Raw genomic sequence first — 13,950 nt, forward strand, 5'->3', positions numbered from 1 at the left:
CATGACCGCACATACTCTGACATGGGTCACACCCCATCCTGGTACCTTGTCAAACATGGGTCAAGTCTAGAGCCCTTGCTTGATCAAATATGCAGAATGAACTGTCTCTTTGGGTACACTGCGCACAGGGACACAGTGCATGACACACGGGAGACCATTACACACAACACCGGACTCCATCCAACATAGGACTCACCCCCCCCCCCCCCCCCCCCCCGGGTCACCGTCAAACTACACGTCATCAAAAGACCATGCTTCCAGTTCAGGGCTTTCCCTTTGCAAGTCAGTGCTTTCAGTTTGTTCAGTGGAAACAAACTATGACTACAGATCTCTGAACACATTCGGCTGCCAAAGGCTCAGGCACTGGAAGTAGGGATGCTGGGGGGTGCAGCGCCCCTAAAATATCCATGCGTAGTTCAGAAGGTGAAAGAGCAATGCAGAGGCCTTTAAAATGCGTTCTTCTAACATTTGCTGTAGCTTCAAAGACGTAGGTCAATTTGTCTTCTGAGAAATTGCTGCTTATTTGTAACATGAAGATTGGTGTTTACTTTTTCTGGCTGGACAGTGAGAGCATTTTGTGAAAGTGACCAGGGTAACAATCTGGCTGGGGTGCAGGGAGCACAACACAAGGAAAATGAAATACCTAAGGAACTACACACACATGTCAGAATATAACAGCAGTTAGGAAAGAATAAATGAAGAGCATTTTGGGGCAATTCTAAAGTGTGATGAAAACAAAGATTTTATAGCATCAAAACAAATCCACACTTTTACTTGTGATGCAGGAATGATAAATATTCACGGAAACTCGATCTCCACACGATAGTTTGTGCCCCATGTAGAATCAGTAAAACTAAACGTCTGTGTAAATGTAGGTGCCATTTAAATGGCGAACGCGCTGTGTGTAAATGACATTGCGCTACCACACCATTGTTAGTCATATATTTGCAACAGTGTACTCCAAAATGCACCACCAGCTGCACCACACACTCTCCCGCTGAATACATTTGTTACACATGTTCTTTGTGTGACGTGTGGATGTGTCCCAGTCCCTATGAGTTCAGTCATGTAACACCGATGGCTGCCCGGCCTGCCCCCCCCCCCCCCTACTCTGGAATGTGTTCCAGCATCACAAGCCAGATGAAAGCCCTCGTCTGTAAACACCTTGTCCTGACGGCAGGGACATGTGTGGCAACACCACAGCCCACACTCCGACAACCATGCGCCCATGTATGCCCCGTAGGAGGCAGTGCCTGTCCAGCAAAGCGCCACAAGGCCATACCAATAGCCTTTGTGTGCTATACAAATGCCAACACTCTAGCACAACATAAAGATAAAACGTTATCCGTGCGTCTGCAGCGCAATGGGACTCGGTGGACGGGACATGTCTGTGACACAGGGTTGTATAAATAGCCGCGGCAGACACCGGGGGGCCGGCGAGGGCTGGTGGCAGCCTGCCAGGGCTATAAAAAGCCCCCTGCTGCCTCAGCCCCCGTGCCAACATACCGCAGTGAGAGGGCAGAGCGGGCGAGAGACGCGCTCAGCGGACCCGCAGAGAAGCGCGCAGACCCCCACAGCCAACATTTCAGGTAACTTCCATGTCAGGTAGAAATGAAAGAGGGGCCTTGACCGTGCGTCTAGGGCGCGTGCTGGGTACCTGTAGCGGCGTTGGCGCGGGCCATGCATGTAACTGCGTGTGTGTGTGTGCGTGTTTCCATGGGTCCCCAGGGAGCCGCAGCTCAACAAACTTCAGCAGCAGTGTAAGCAGCTCCGTGGCACCCAGGTGCAGTGTTTTCAGTCCGGATACTTATCTTATGTATATAAATCATTGTTTTAGGTATAGTGGTCACAGAAGTAACTATAAACTACAAGTCCCAGAATGCACTGTTTCGGTAAATTACAGCGCCCGACTTGAATTTGATTTATAATTGAGTATATAAGCAAATATGGGCATATGTAAATTGAATGAACCATAACATTAAACGTATTTAAGGGTTGTGTTAAACATTTGCACAGTATGCTGTATGTGACTCATGAACTACGAATGTCTCTCATACTTAAAACCCATTCCTAGTATTATTTTACATTAATTTGAGTGGGGGTGTACAGCTCGGCTCAGTAAGGTGTCCTCAAAGCGCTGCGTGTTAAACCCCCAAAAGTTAGTTCCCAGAGTTGTAGCATTCAACAAGAGTAGATGAAGGATATTTGGGAACATGAGATGGCACGGTGTGTCCAAGACTATACACCTATACACTCATTTGTTTACATATGCTTCACAGTCGCATGTTTACCTAGTGGTTCACATTCACGTTTAAATGTCTGCCACATTTTTATACATAAGAACCAAGGAAGTCCCGTCCTCTCAGAGAAAAGCCGAACCACGTCCGTTTCAGAAAAGAAAATTCCCCTAGGTTGAAAACAAATCTTCAGGCTGGTACCACCCTGAGCTTTTAATCATTTATTTAATGAGAAGTTTTGTGAAGTGCTGTAGGTAGGGTTCCAGTTACTTCATAGCGCTAAAGCTGGATCAGACAGAAGATGCTGAGTAAGGAAGAGGCCCCATCTAATATTCTTCAGTGCACAATCATTACTAGTCTTATGGTGACAGTAATAATACACGTTTTAGAGGGCTATGCGGTTGAGCCATCCCACGGATGCAGTATAACCACATCCCTCATAGTGGCTTTTCCACACTACTTTAAACACACACAAACAGGGAAAATGTGCTGTAATTAAGTTCTTGAACAGTTTTTAGGACTGGTGTCTCAGCGCAGTCGTCTGCAAGGTAGGTTGTGTTAGACCTAGCATCCTTGGTGTAGTTTTCCCCTAACTTTTTGCCTGCATCTTCCTGTTCTATGACTTCGTTTTTGCTGACTTTAGGACTCTGCGTACTTTACCACAGATAACCAGTGCCAAAGTGCACTTACTCTCTCCTTAATACATGGTAGAATTGGCTTATACCCAATTGGCATATTTAATTTACTTGTAAGTCCCTAGTATAGTGGCACTACCTGTGCCCAGGGTCTTTAAATGAATTCTACTAGAGGGCTTGCAGCACTGATTGTGCCACCCACTTATGTAGCCCTTTCAAACATGTCTAAGGCCTGCCATTGCAGTCTGTGTGTGCAGTTTTAAACTGCCATTTCAACCTGGCAAAATAAGCCTTTTGCCAGGTCCAAATCTTCTTTTTCAATACATGTAAGTCCTCCCTGGGTGGACCCTCAACAACCCAGAAGGTAGGGTCCATTGTATTTTAAAGAAATAAATGTACTTTTAAGTTTTACATGTGCTGGTAGTGAAAAACTCTTACATTTGTTTTTTTCTACTGCTAAGTGTGCCACTCCCATAGGATGACATTGGAGTTACCTTAGTTTATTTAATAAGTGATGATTTCCAAATAGAAGCAGGTTATCAGTTCATGTTTAGTGTTTTTGGAATTGTAATAACAAATCCTCTCTCATGCTGGAGTCAGATTTTCATTACAAGTGTGAAAATACCTGCCTCTTGGTCACATGACAGGGTGAAGCTGACAGTTGGGCTTTATGTATTCCTGCTAGACAGCCGCACATAATAGAAATCTTTGGTGTGCCTGGATGGGCCATGGCTGGCACGATGGTAGGACAGAGATGGGCACAGCCCTACTTACACTTGAATGGGCTGTGTCCTGCCTCCACACTAAGGGCTGCATACCCCCTCTAGTTAGTCTGCAACCAGGGCAGGGAAGGCAGGAAATAAGGCAAGCCACTAGAAGCTTCGCCCACTTCAAAGGAGACACTTGGCATAAATATTGGACATTAGACACCAATTCTTCAATACACTTCTGGACCCGTGGAGGCTCTGCCTGGAAGTAGGACTGTTGTGCTGCTTCAATGACTGCCACTCTGCTGGACTGCTACCTTCTTGGATTGTTGTCCTGATGCTTTGCTGCCCTGTTGCCTTCCTTCCCTAGTCAGAGGTATTTGGATCTGCATCTGAACTCAGGACTTCTAGAGGGACTCGAAGGGCCAATCTCCTGGTTTCCTGTTCAGAACCACAAGAACATAACAGGCTCAGAACTCCTCAAGCAGGACCCAGCTCCTGACCCCCAAGTGGTGCCCCTCAGTTCTTGGACCCTTGATGTGGCCTCAGAGAGGTTTAATTGAAGTTTTTGGGCTCTAAGTGTTCCCGCAATGGCCTGTTGGAACTGGAAACTTGTCACTCTCACAGACCGCCAAAGTGAAGCTCCATCAACCCGACGCGCTACAGCATTGACCGCTCATCGAGAAGCTACTGCAAACATTCTGCAATGACAACAGGATCTTCACACTACAGCCACAACCTTCTGTGATGCCATGCCCGCTTTTCGCGCTACATCGACAGCCATCCATGATGCTTCTCTGCTCATTGTGGCTCTCTCCACCACAAATAGGGAATCTTTTTGCTAGACTGAGAAAGTAACTTCTCAGTGAGTCTAACTTGGTAACTGTATCCGACCTACACTCTATTGCAGTCGGCCTGAACTTTTGACTTTCTCCTGGTCTCGTATGGCCAGATACCCGCAAGCAGCGCTTTCGTCTATTTGGGGCTATTTTCACTTAAATCTTTAAAATTGCATATCCCAGGGTCAACCAATTGGATTTTTGTAGTTTTGGTCTTGATTCACTTGCTACATTTTGCCCAATTTGTCTAAATTGGTGTAGGATTTTTCTTGTGTTGTGTTGTCAGTTTCTTACTGTTTGAAGTGCTGCGGAAATACTTTACACATTGCCTCTAAGTTAAGCCTGACTGCTCAGTGCCAAGCTACCAGAGGGTTGATCACAGGTTAATATGGGGTTTACTTGTGACTCACCCTGACAAGGATTGAGAATGCTGCTTGAGTAGGGTTTAACCCCCCTCAACCAGTAACCGGAATTCCTCACATGTTGTAATCAAATCTTTAAAACATACATAGAATAGTCATTGCCTTCACCAAGAGTAGTAATGTTATTTTTTGTATCCTTCCACCTCCTACCTAGTGCTTCCTTTGTAATGCCTGAGAAAACTTTTTAAACATACTCTCTAATATCAGATTGTTAATCACAGTCAATAGTTTCTCTCCTATACTTACTCTATAAAGAAAGCAACCATTTTAGCTAGGTTTTCCCCTGCATTGGCAACGCCAAAAGGACAGGCTTTAAAGTGATAGACGGAATGTTTTCATGCAACACATGTAAACAGCATTTGTTATTGCCCGTGTTTACACCCAGTTTTTGTCCTCAGGAGGACAACAAAACACTTGCATAAAGCATTAGTCCTAAAATACCAATAAATAACAGTCTAGTTAACTTTTTCAGTACCCTAAGGCAGCAGTTTTTAAACTTTTGACTTCTGGCCATCACCAGTGAAAGACTTCTTGACACCGGGGACCCCTATCTAAGCAATGTCTATAATATGAACCTCAAAATAATACACAAAAACCACAGAAACAAGCATACATTAAACAAATATATGAATTCAGAAATATTTTGCGTGAGGAAATGGGGTGTATTATATGGTGCAGTTGTGTGACCTCGCTGTGTAAAACACTTACCAACTACTTTAGGAACAGTAGGTTTTGTTTGTTAAACCCTCTAGCTCAACCCTGGGTAGCTGGGGTTTTGAGAAGTAAGGCTTACACAAAGGAACAAGTGTGAATCATTTAAATAGCACCAAAACAATTGAAGAAGAAATAACTAAAATGCTCCAAAAATCCAGCACAATTTATAAACATTGAGCAGATTTTTATAAATTGTTGGACACCAAAATGAAATAGATCTACCGGAGAGTCCTGGTGATACAGATTTTACATGGTATAGTAAATATGCGCTTTTTAATCAACCACAAACAAGCATTGGAAAATTCAACTAATTTGCCACTTAGAACCGTTTTGAGAATCAATGTTGCCTAGTTGTATTGCGGTGGGTCATAGTCACTTTGGGCAACCACCTCCAGCAGGGTGCCAGCTCATCTTGGGGCTGAAGGATCTAAGAGGATCTTGAGATGAGCCAGAGACAAGCCTCTGGGTTGAGCTATAGGTGGCTCTCCCAACTCTAAGACTGTGCCTGGCATGCTTTGAACACATCGCCAATCACATGGCGACCCAACATACGCCCCATACCTCCTCTTGACTGGCCTCTCCCGATTTCCGGGTTTCCTTGCGTCGGGTGACCAAGCAGCTTGGATGACGCACTTCTTACACACGATCGGTGACCTTTATTTTGAGGGCCCATTCCTCTCCCTTGACAAGCTGACCACAGACCATGCTCTCCCCCAAGGCCAGTCCCTTATATACAGTTCCTTATATCCAGGCAGATCTGCAACACCTGTAGCACACTTTGGGGCCCCTTTGAATCAGAACCAACCACTCATCCCATCCTGCAGGCCATACTCACGATGGGCGTGGGCTGCCACATGATTACCGGGCTCTACAAAGCCATTCAAGACCTCTGGGCTGCACCCCTCACTGCGCTGAGAAGTAAATGGTAGGAGAATTTTGGGAGAGCCCTACAGGATAAGAAATGCGAACAGGCTCCAGAGCACACCCAGTAGGACTCATGGAACACCCGATTGAAGAACATCCAATTCTTTAAATTGCACAGAGTCTACCTCACCCCAGCCTATCTCAATCACTATTACCCTGACATACATGCTACCTGCCACCACTGTCACGTCCCGGATGCTGACCTCAAGCATATGTTATAGGCTGCAGGGCTGCTGGCATAAGGTATATACTACCCTACAAGAGGTCACAGAGCTCACAGACATTCACACGTTGGAGGCATGCGCATGGGGCATTTTCATGCGCAGTAAGAGACACATAGTGCGCAAAGTTTTGCAGCTCTAGCACTCCTCCTGGCTAAGCTCACACTTCACTGGTGTTCCCCAGCGACCCCGGCATTGGAGGCGTGCACAGAGCATTGCACAAATGGGGTACTGCTTTAAAGGAAGCCCGCCGCTAGGAGGAGGAACGCCACCTTTGCAAACATCCCATTTCTCCCCACTGGGCCACCCTCTCTTAGACTTTCAACAGAAAGTGAGCGAGCATGGATGAAATGCCCACATAATGATACTTCTGCTTACACTGTTACCCCATGAGCCCCACAGCTAGCATACCTGACAACTATCTCTCACACCCGTTTCCTCCATTCTCATCCTCCCACTCCTCTCCCACCCCACCTTCCTGCCCACACTCTAACTTACATCCTCATTGTCGACACCCTGCGGTAGGTAATGTATGTATTGCGACTTATATAGCGCACGTATCACCCGAAGGCATCAAGGCGCTTGCTTAGGGAACCCGTCCTGGTATTCCCCTGTGAGATACCCCGGCAGGGTATCCACAAGGTGAAAGCCAGGCATCCCGCCGCGAGGGGCCGTAGTGGAGATTAAGCAAGCTATTGCCCAGAGTCGCAGAGTGTGACCCCGTGAGTCGAGTAGGCACCGGAGCGAGAATTGTCGAGTCCGTGGAATTTTTGAGCCCGAGACCCGCCGAGGCGGGGAATCGAACCCTGGTCCACGGCCGATCTCAGCTTCCGGGTCTGCCGCCTCTAACCACTGTGACCCGCACTCCATCATGTCTGTTCCCTTCATTAAAGAAAAAAATACACTTTTATTGATTTTAAGCAACAAATCACATATTTGGTCACCATATATCGCAGCCTTATTACAGCAGGTATACAAATGCAGGACATGATATAGTTATTCAGTCATTTGGTTCAAGAGAATATACACTGTGTTTTGACAGTTCCATTTCCTTAGTGGGGAAGACACATAAGTCTCCCCGGTACGCATTCCATCTGTCCGCTCCATTTTTTATCCCACTTCTTGGGACACCCTCTAGATTTGAACACCTCCTTCTCTGCAATCATACACTTATCTAAGTCGCGTGACCAGGTTCCTATCAGTGGCCTCGCTGCCACTCCCCACTTCATTGCTATGCTTCACCAAGGTATACCCCAATGTGACCAGTTGCTGTTCTACTTCCGTTAGATCTGTGACCTCCCAAATGTTGATGAGCCCCAGCTGCGTTGTAAGGGTTATCTTTTTTCCTAGTGCTTCTTGCATGTGAGTGGTCGCTCGGTCCCACATTGATCTCACTAGTGGACAGTCCCATATGGTATGGTAAAAGGTTGCCTCTTGGTGACAGCTGCATAGACATAGTGTATCCTGCTTGGCACCCATCTTCGCTAGAGTCACCCCAGTAAGATATGTCCTATGCAGGATTTTTAACTGGATCAGACGGAGGCGCAGAGTGATAGCCGCCTTTTTTGTCAGTTCCCTTCATGACACAACGACCCATGCTGTATACCACATATAACTCCCAAGAAAGAGTTCCATTCAATGCCAATGCCACAGCACCACTCCTGTCACCCCTCCCGGTAATATGACCCACCCCCCCAGTTACTATTATAGAGGCAGAGCATGGACATACCTCAACCACACTCATGCCACTTTTCAGCACCACCTAACAATATTCAATGCTTCAGTTTTTCCTGGATCAATGATTTCTGCTGTGTAGTTGTGCATTTATTTGTCCTCCTACAACAATTGTGTATTTTTCAAACCCCAATAAAAAAAGACTGGGTATGGCATGGTAGAGGGACCAAAAAAATCAAAAAGGGGGAGTGAAGAGGTAGTGCTAGAAAGCACTCAGGTGGGCGCACCCTCCTCCAGTCAATGGTATAGATAAACAACAAGTTCCACCTCTCAGAGGTTTCCTGTGAGCCAAAATGTATCAGGCGTACACAGTATTTGTTAAAATACCCCTCACACACCAAAAGGGCCCTTGGTGTCATGCTTCATCATCGGAGTCTTCCCGCCTCGCTACGGGACGGGGCGTGCTACGACTAGCGACTACGCTGGAGCACTTAGATATTGTAAGTGCTATGTGAGGTGTATTGAGTGAGTGTGAGTAGGGTCAGGAGTGATATGGAAAAGTGAGATTTAAAAGAATACCTTGCCTAATGAAAGCAAAAATTATTTATTAGTCATAGGCTGGTATCGTTAAAAAATGTGTGGCGGAGATAATCTGGCTTAACAATGGGCTAGTTCTCCTGGTGATGTCAACATGTTTCGAGGCTGACTGCATCTTCATCAGAACGGGGTAAGATCCCTCAGTCACTCACTAAGGTTGACAACAATGTGTGCTATGTGTATATACAAGTGAATAGGATGTAAATTATAATGCCACTGTGCTATGGGATTCAATATTAACAGTTATAGCCCTATCAGTATTTCTGAGTCGTGGGCCTGCAAAGATAAAGAGAGAGCACCTAAGTATTTGCTGCGCGTCCCAATGCGCGTTCATATATCACCTGTAGAAGGAAAGGCAAGGTGACATATATGGTGACTTTGCGATTACCGCGAGTCCCTAAATGTAAGACGCACTTAGGTGCTGTGACCTGTTTGAAAAAGGAAAGACACTACAAGACAAAACAAACACTCAACATAAAACACACTCTCTATGTCGTGAAGTTCTGTACAAACCTGTGGTGAGCTGTAAAATCAATGCAAATGAAAACCTAAAGTCTAAATACATACTGGAGTAATTAGGAGTCAGTGACCCATGAGCCGGTCTGGAAGAGGGGTAAATGGAACTTCCATCTGTTGGTAAAGGAAAGTGGGGTATGCCATGGTTTTGATTAAATTCATAGCAGGAGTTTTTAAAGTCTAGGCATTGGACCCCCTGACCTATGCCGTACTCACTAATTCTCGAGCAGTACTCGCTTCCTCCCTCGTCCCGCGGCTACCGTTGTGTGTGAGGAAGGAGAGGAGGATGTGGTTATATACTCGGTTCAATTGGATAATTGATTGCACCTGTACCTGTAATGAGCTGCTGATGGGTCAGAATACTAGAGCGGTGCACGCTCGGGAAGATCGGCCAAAAACGGGAGCCATCTTGGACAAGTAGTAATGAATGAGGTAGGTTCTAAAATACGGGTGCCATCTTGGAGTGGTGAATCATAGCTGGTTGTAAAGTCAAGATTACAGTTGGGTGTGGTTCTGTTTGTATAGAGATGCCAGTATGCGCTACGGGTGGTACCAAGCGACTATAATCAATTACATCACGTACGCTGTGCGAATATTGTGGCATGCAGACATACACAAGTGTAACGCAGAACAGATCCTTGTGCAATTAATCATTACTCTACAGTGACATGCAGAGTGCAGACAAACCATCACTAGTGTAACTGGTTCAAGTTAGAGAGACCACTGACAGTTCTCATAGGATTACAATATCTAGATGGAGATTGCTACTGGCTCAGTTGGGCCCAGGGTATGTCGTCATTCAGCCCTGTGATGTGTGTTCCAAGATGAAACACCCACCTTTGCTCTTTCTCAAGGAGGTCTTTTTTTAATTTAATTGATTCTATCACTGTCCAGTGAATATCTTGAATACTATGCCCCATGGTTAGATAGTGGGAGGCCATCTTAGTCGTAGTTTTTTTGCAATGTATGTTGCTATGGTGTTCACCAATACGTATTTTGACTGGTCTCGAGGTCATTCCAATGTATTCTTTGGCACATGGCCAAGTGATAAGGTAGACAACATTTCTGATGTTGCAGTTCATGAACACACGTTGTTCCCATGTCGTTCCATTTGAGAACTTGATAGATTTGCTTTTACAGGTGAATTCACAAGAGGTACATGAGCCACAAGGATGGTGGCCATTTGCAGATATCAATTTAGGAGGGCCACTGTCTTTCATGGTCCTTGGTCTACTATGGACCAAGATGTCTCTCAAGTTTCACCCCCTTCTGTGGGAGAACATTGGTTTAGGGAAGTTCAAGGAGCCACATTTAAGGATTTTCCAGTGTTTGTTCACTATTTTTGTGATTTTGTTTGAGTTGGTGTTGAATGTGGTAACACATATTGGTCTAGTTTCCTGTTCCTTAGGCAACGTGAGTTCAAATAGAGCCTCTCTGTTATTGTTCCTAGCCCTTTTTAGGCCTTTCTTCACTATTTGCCTCGGATAGTTTCTGTGCAGCAGTTTCTGTTCGAGGTCTGCCGCTTGGTTTTTGAAATCAGTGATGTTGGTGCAGTTCCGTCTGAGCAAAGGTGGGTGTTTCATCTTGGAACACACATCACAGGGCTGAATGACGACATACCCTGGACCCAACTGAGCCAGTAGCAATCTCCATCTAGATATTGTAATCCTATGAGAACTGTCAGTGGTCTCTCTAACTCGAACCGGTTACACTAGTGATGGTTTGTCTGCACTCTGCCTGTCACTGTAGAGTAATGATTAATTGCACAAGGATCTGTTCTACATTACACTTGTGTATGTCTACATGCCACAATATTCACACAGCGTACGTGATGTAATTGATTATAGTCGCTTGGCACCACCCGTAGCGCATACTGGCATCTCTATACAAACAGAACCACACCCAACTGTAATCTTGACTTTACAACCAGCTATGATTCACCGCTCCAAGATGGTGCCCATATTTTAGAACCTATCTGATTCATTACTACTTTTCCAAGATGGCTCCCGTTTTTGGGCAATCTTCCCGAGCGTGCACCGCTCTAGTATTCTGACCCATCAGTAGCTCATTACAGGTACAGGTGCAATCAATTATCCAATTGAACCGAGTATATAACCACATCCTCCTCTCCTTCTTCACACACCACGGTAGCCGCGGACGAGGGAGGAAGCGAGTACTGCTCGAGAATTAGTGAGTACGGCATAGGTTAGGGAGTCCAATGCCTAGACTTTAAAAACTCCTGCTATGATCTTAATCAAAACCATTTCATACCCCACTTTCCTTTACCAACAGATGGAAGTTCCATGTACCCCTCTCCCAGACCGGCTCATGGGGCACTGACTCCTAATTACCCCAGTATGTATTTAGACTTTAGGTTTTCATTTGCATTGATTTTACAGCTCACCACAGATTTGTACAGAACTTCACGACATAGAGAGTGTGTTTTATGTTGAGTGTTTGTTTTGTCTTGTAGTGTCTTTCCTTTTTCAAACAGGTCACAGCACCTAAGTGCGTCTTACATTTAGGGACTCGCGGTAATCGCAAAGTCACCATATATGTCACCTTGCCTTTCCTTCCACAGGTGATATATGAACGCGCATTGGGACGCCCAGCAAATACTTAGGTGCTCTCTCTTTATCTTTGCAGGCCCACGACTCAGAAATATTGATAGGGCGATAACTGTTAATATTGAATCCCATAGCGCAGTGGCATTATAATTTACATCCTATTCACTTGTATATACACATAGCACACATTGTTGTCAACCTTAGTGAGTGACAGAGGGATCTGACCCCGTCCTGACGAAGAGGCAGTCAGCTTTGAAACATGTTGACATCACCAGGAGAACCAGCCCATTGTTAAGCCAGATTATCTCCGCCACACATTTTTTAACGATACCAGCCTATGACTAATAAATAATTTTTGCTTTCATAAGGCCAGGTATTCTTTTAGATCTCACTTTTCCATATCATTCCTGACCCTACTCACACTCACTCATTACACCTCACATAGCACTTACAATATCTAAGTGCTCCAGCGTAGTCGCTAGTCGTAGCACGCCCCGTCCCGTAGCGAGGCGGGAAGACTCCGATGAAGAAGCATGACACCAAGGGCCCTTTTGGTGTGTGAGGGGTATTTTAACAAATACTGTGTATGCCTGATACATTTTGGCTCACAGGAAACCTCTTAGAGGTGGACCTTGTTGTTTATCTATACCATTGACTGGAGGAGCATGCGCCCACCTGAGTGCTTTCTAGCACTACCTCTTCACTCCCCCCTTTTGATTTTTTTACTCTTTAGACAGCGTACAGCTGTGGGAGTCTAAAAAGCCGGAATTTCTGGCCAAAAGGCAGACGAATGATTCCTATTTTGTCTCCTTTCTAACCCTCACTTTTTCTCGATATTGAGAAATAAGCACGATTCACCCACAAACACTACACATAGAGACACACACATAGCACACACTCTTAGTAGAAGATGGCAGAAGCAGGAGGTCTGAGTTTCGATGATGAGGAGGTCGACAGAATCCTAGCAACCCTCAACGCCTTTGAAGGATTAAGCAACACCGACCCTAGTCAGACCGGTGGGGATTGGGATGAATTAGCAGCCCTGAGAAGGACACAAATCAAAACAGCTCTACACGGTCTTCTAATGACCGAATACCTAAAGGCAAAAGCAGCACCACCAGGCTTAATAGTCAAAATTGAACCTTTCATTTTTACCCACGACGCAACATTCAAAAAAGACTGGTCGCTGATCAGTTGGCATTGTACCAGGGACTGACTAGTCCTTATTATCAAGACAGCAACCCAACTGACTCAAGAACTCAAGCTTGACATACAAAAACTAGAGGCTTAAATCTCACTTTTGTGGTAATGTGAGCGAGCAATTTAGGCTTATCACACGATAGTGTTAAAAATATGTCGTACACACAGAGTCAATAAATGAGACACAGACTCAAGAAGAAATTCAAGACCAATTTAGAAAAATAACTATGATTTTTATTTATATTTTAACACCCAAGAACATTGTAATTGGGTAAGTACTTTTCGAGATATCTATTTTTTATGGGTAACTAAAAGTGTAGCACAAATGTGTTTTTACTCAGTATTTTTTTCCATGGAGGAAGAAACATATACTGCATACAGGTACTTGCTATCGGATTCGGGGTTCCCTTTAGGACTTAGAGTGCTAGGGGGCCAAGGTCCAAACTACCACCAATAGTTCGAGTGGACCTACCCTGGAGTATCCGGGTGCAGTGATGCGTAACAGGTTAGTAGTCTTGCGCACTACAATGCAGGCAAAGAGGGGGCCACCTAGAAACAGCCTGCAAAGGGGTACTTGGGACGAGTACAAGACCTTCCAATGGGGTCTCAGTTTGTGAGGGTCCTGGGAGCAGGGGCGTATAGTTGGTTGTCATGGACTCGGGCTGGGGAGCTCAGGTGCATAGGGTGTTTGTTAGCT

The 13,950-nt window shown here is 45.3% G+C and overlaps 1 protein-coding gene across 3 annotated transcripts in view; it reads left to right on the plus strand.

Annotated features, from left to right (window-relative positions):
- The first annotated feature begins 1,700 nt into the window (after window positions 1-1,700).
- LOC144772078 (GPI-linked NAD(P)(+)--arginine ADP-ribosyltransferase 1-like) overlaps window positions 1,701-13,950 on the plus strand; it is an 80,042-nt gene continuing 67,792 nt past the window's right edge. The window contains exon 1 of one of the 3 annotated variants that reach the window (XM_078656262.1): window positions 1,701-1,783. The gene's annotated coding sequence lies outside the window, so the exon portion shown is untranslated. Of the gene's footprint in view, window positions 1,808-13,950 lie in introns of all 3 variants that reach the window. The other 2 variants (XM_078656263.1, XM_078656261.1) reach the window with 2 other exon arrangements.

The sequence above is a fragment of the Lissotriton helveticus genome, chromosome 8, assembly GCF_964261635.1.
Source record: "Lissotriton helveticus chromosome 8, aLisHel1.1, whole genome shotgun sequence".
Lineage (NCBI taxonomy): Eukaryota > Metazoa > Chordata > Amphibia > Caudata > Salamandridae > Lissotriton > Lissotriton helveticus.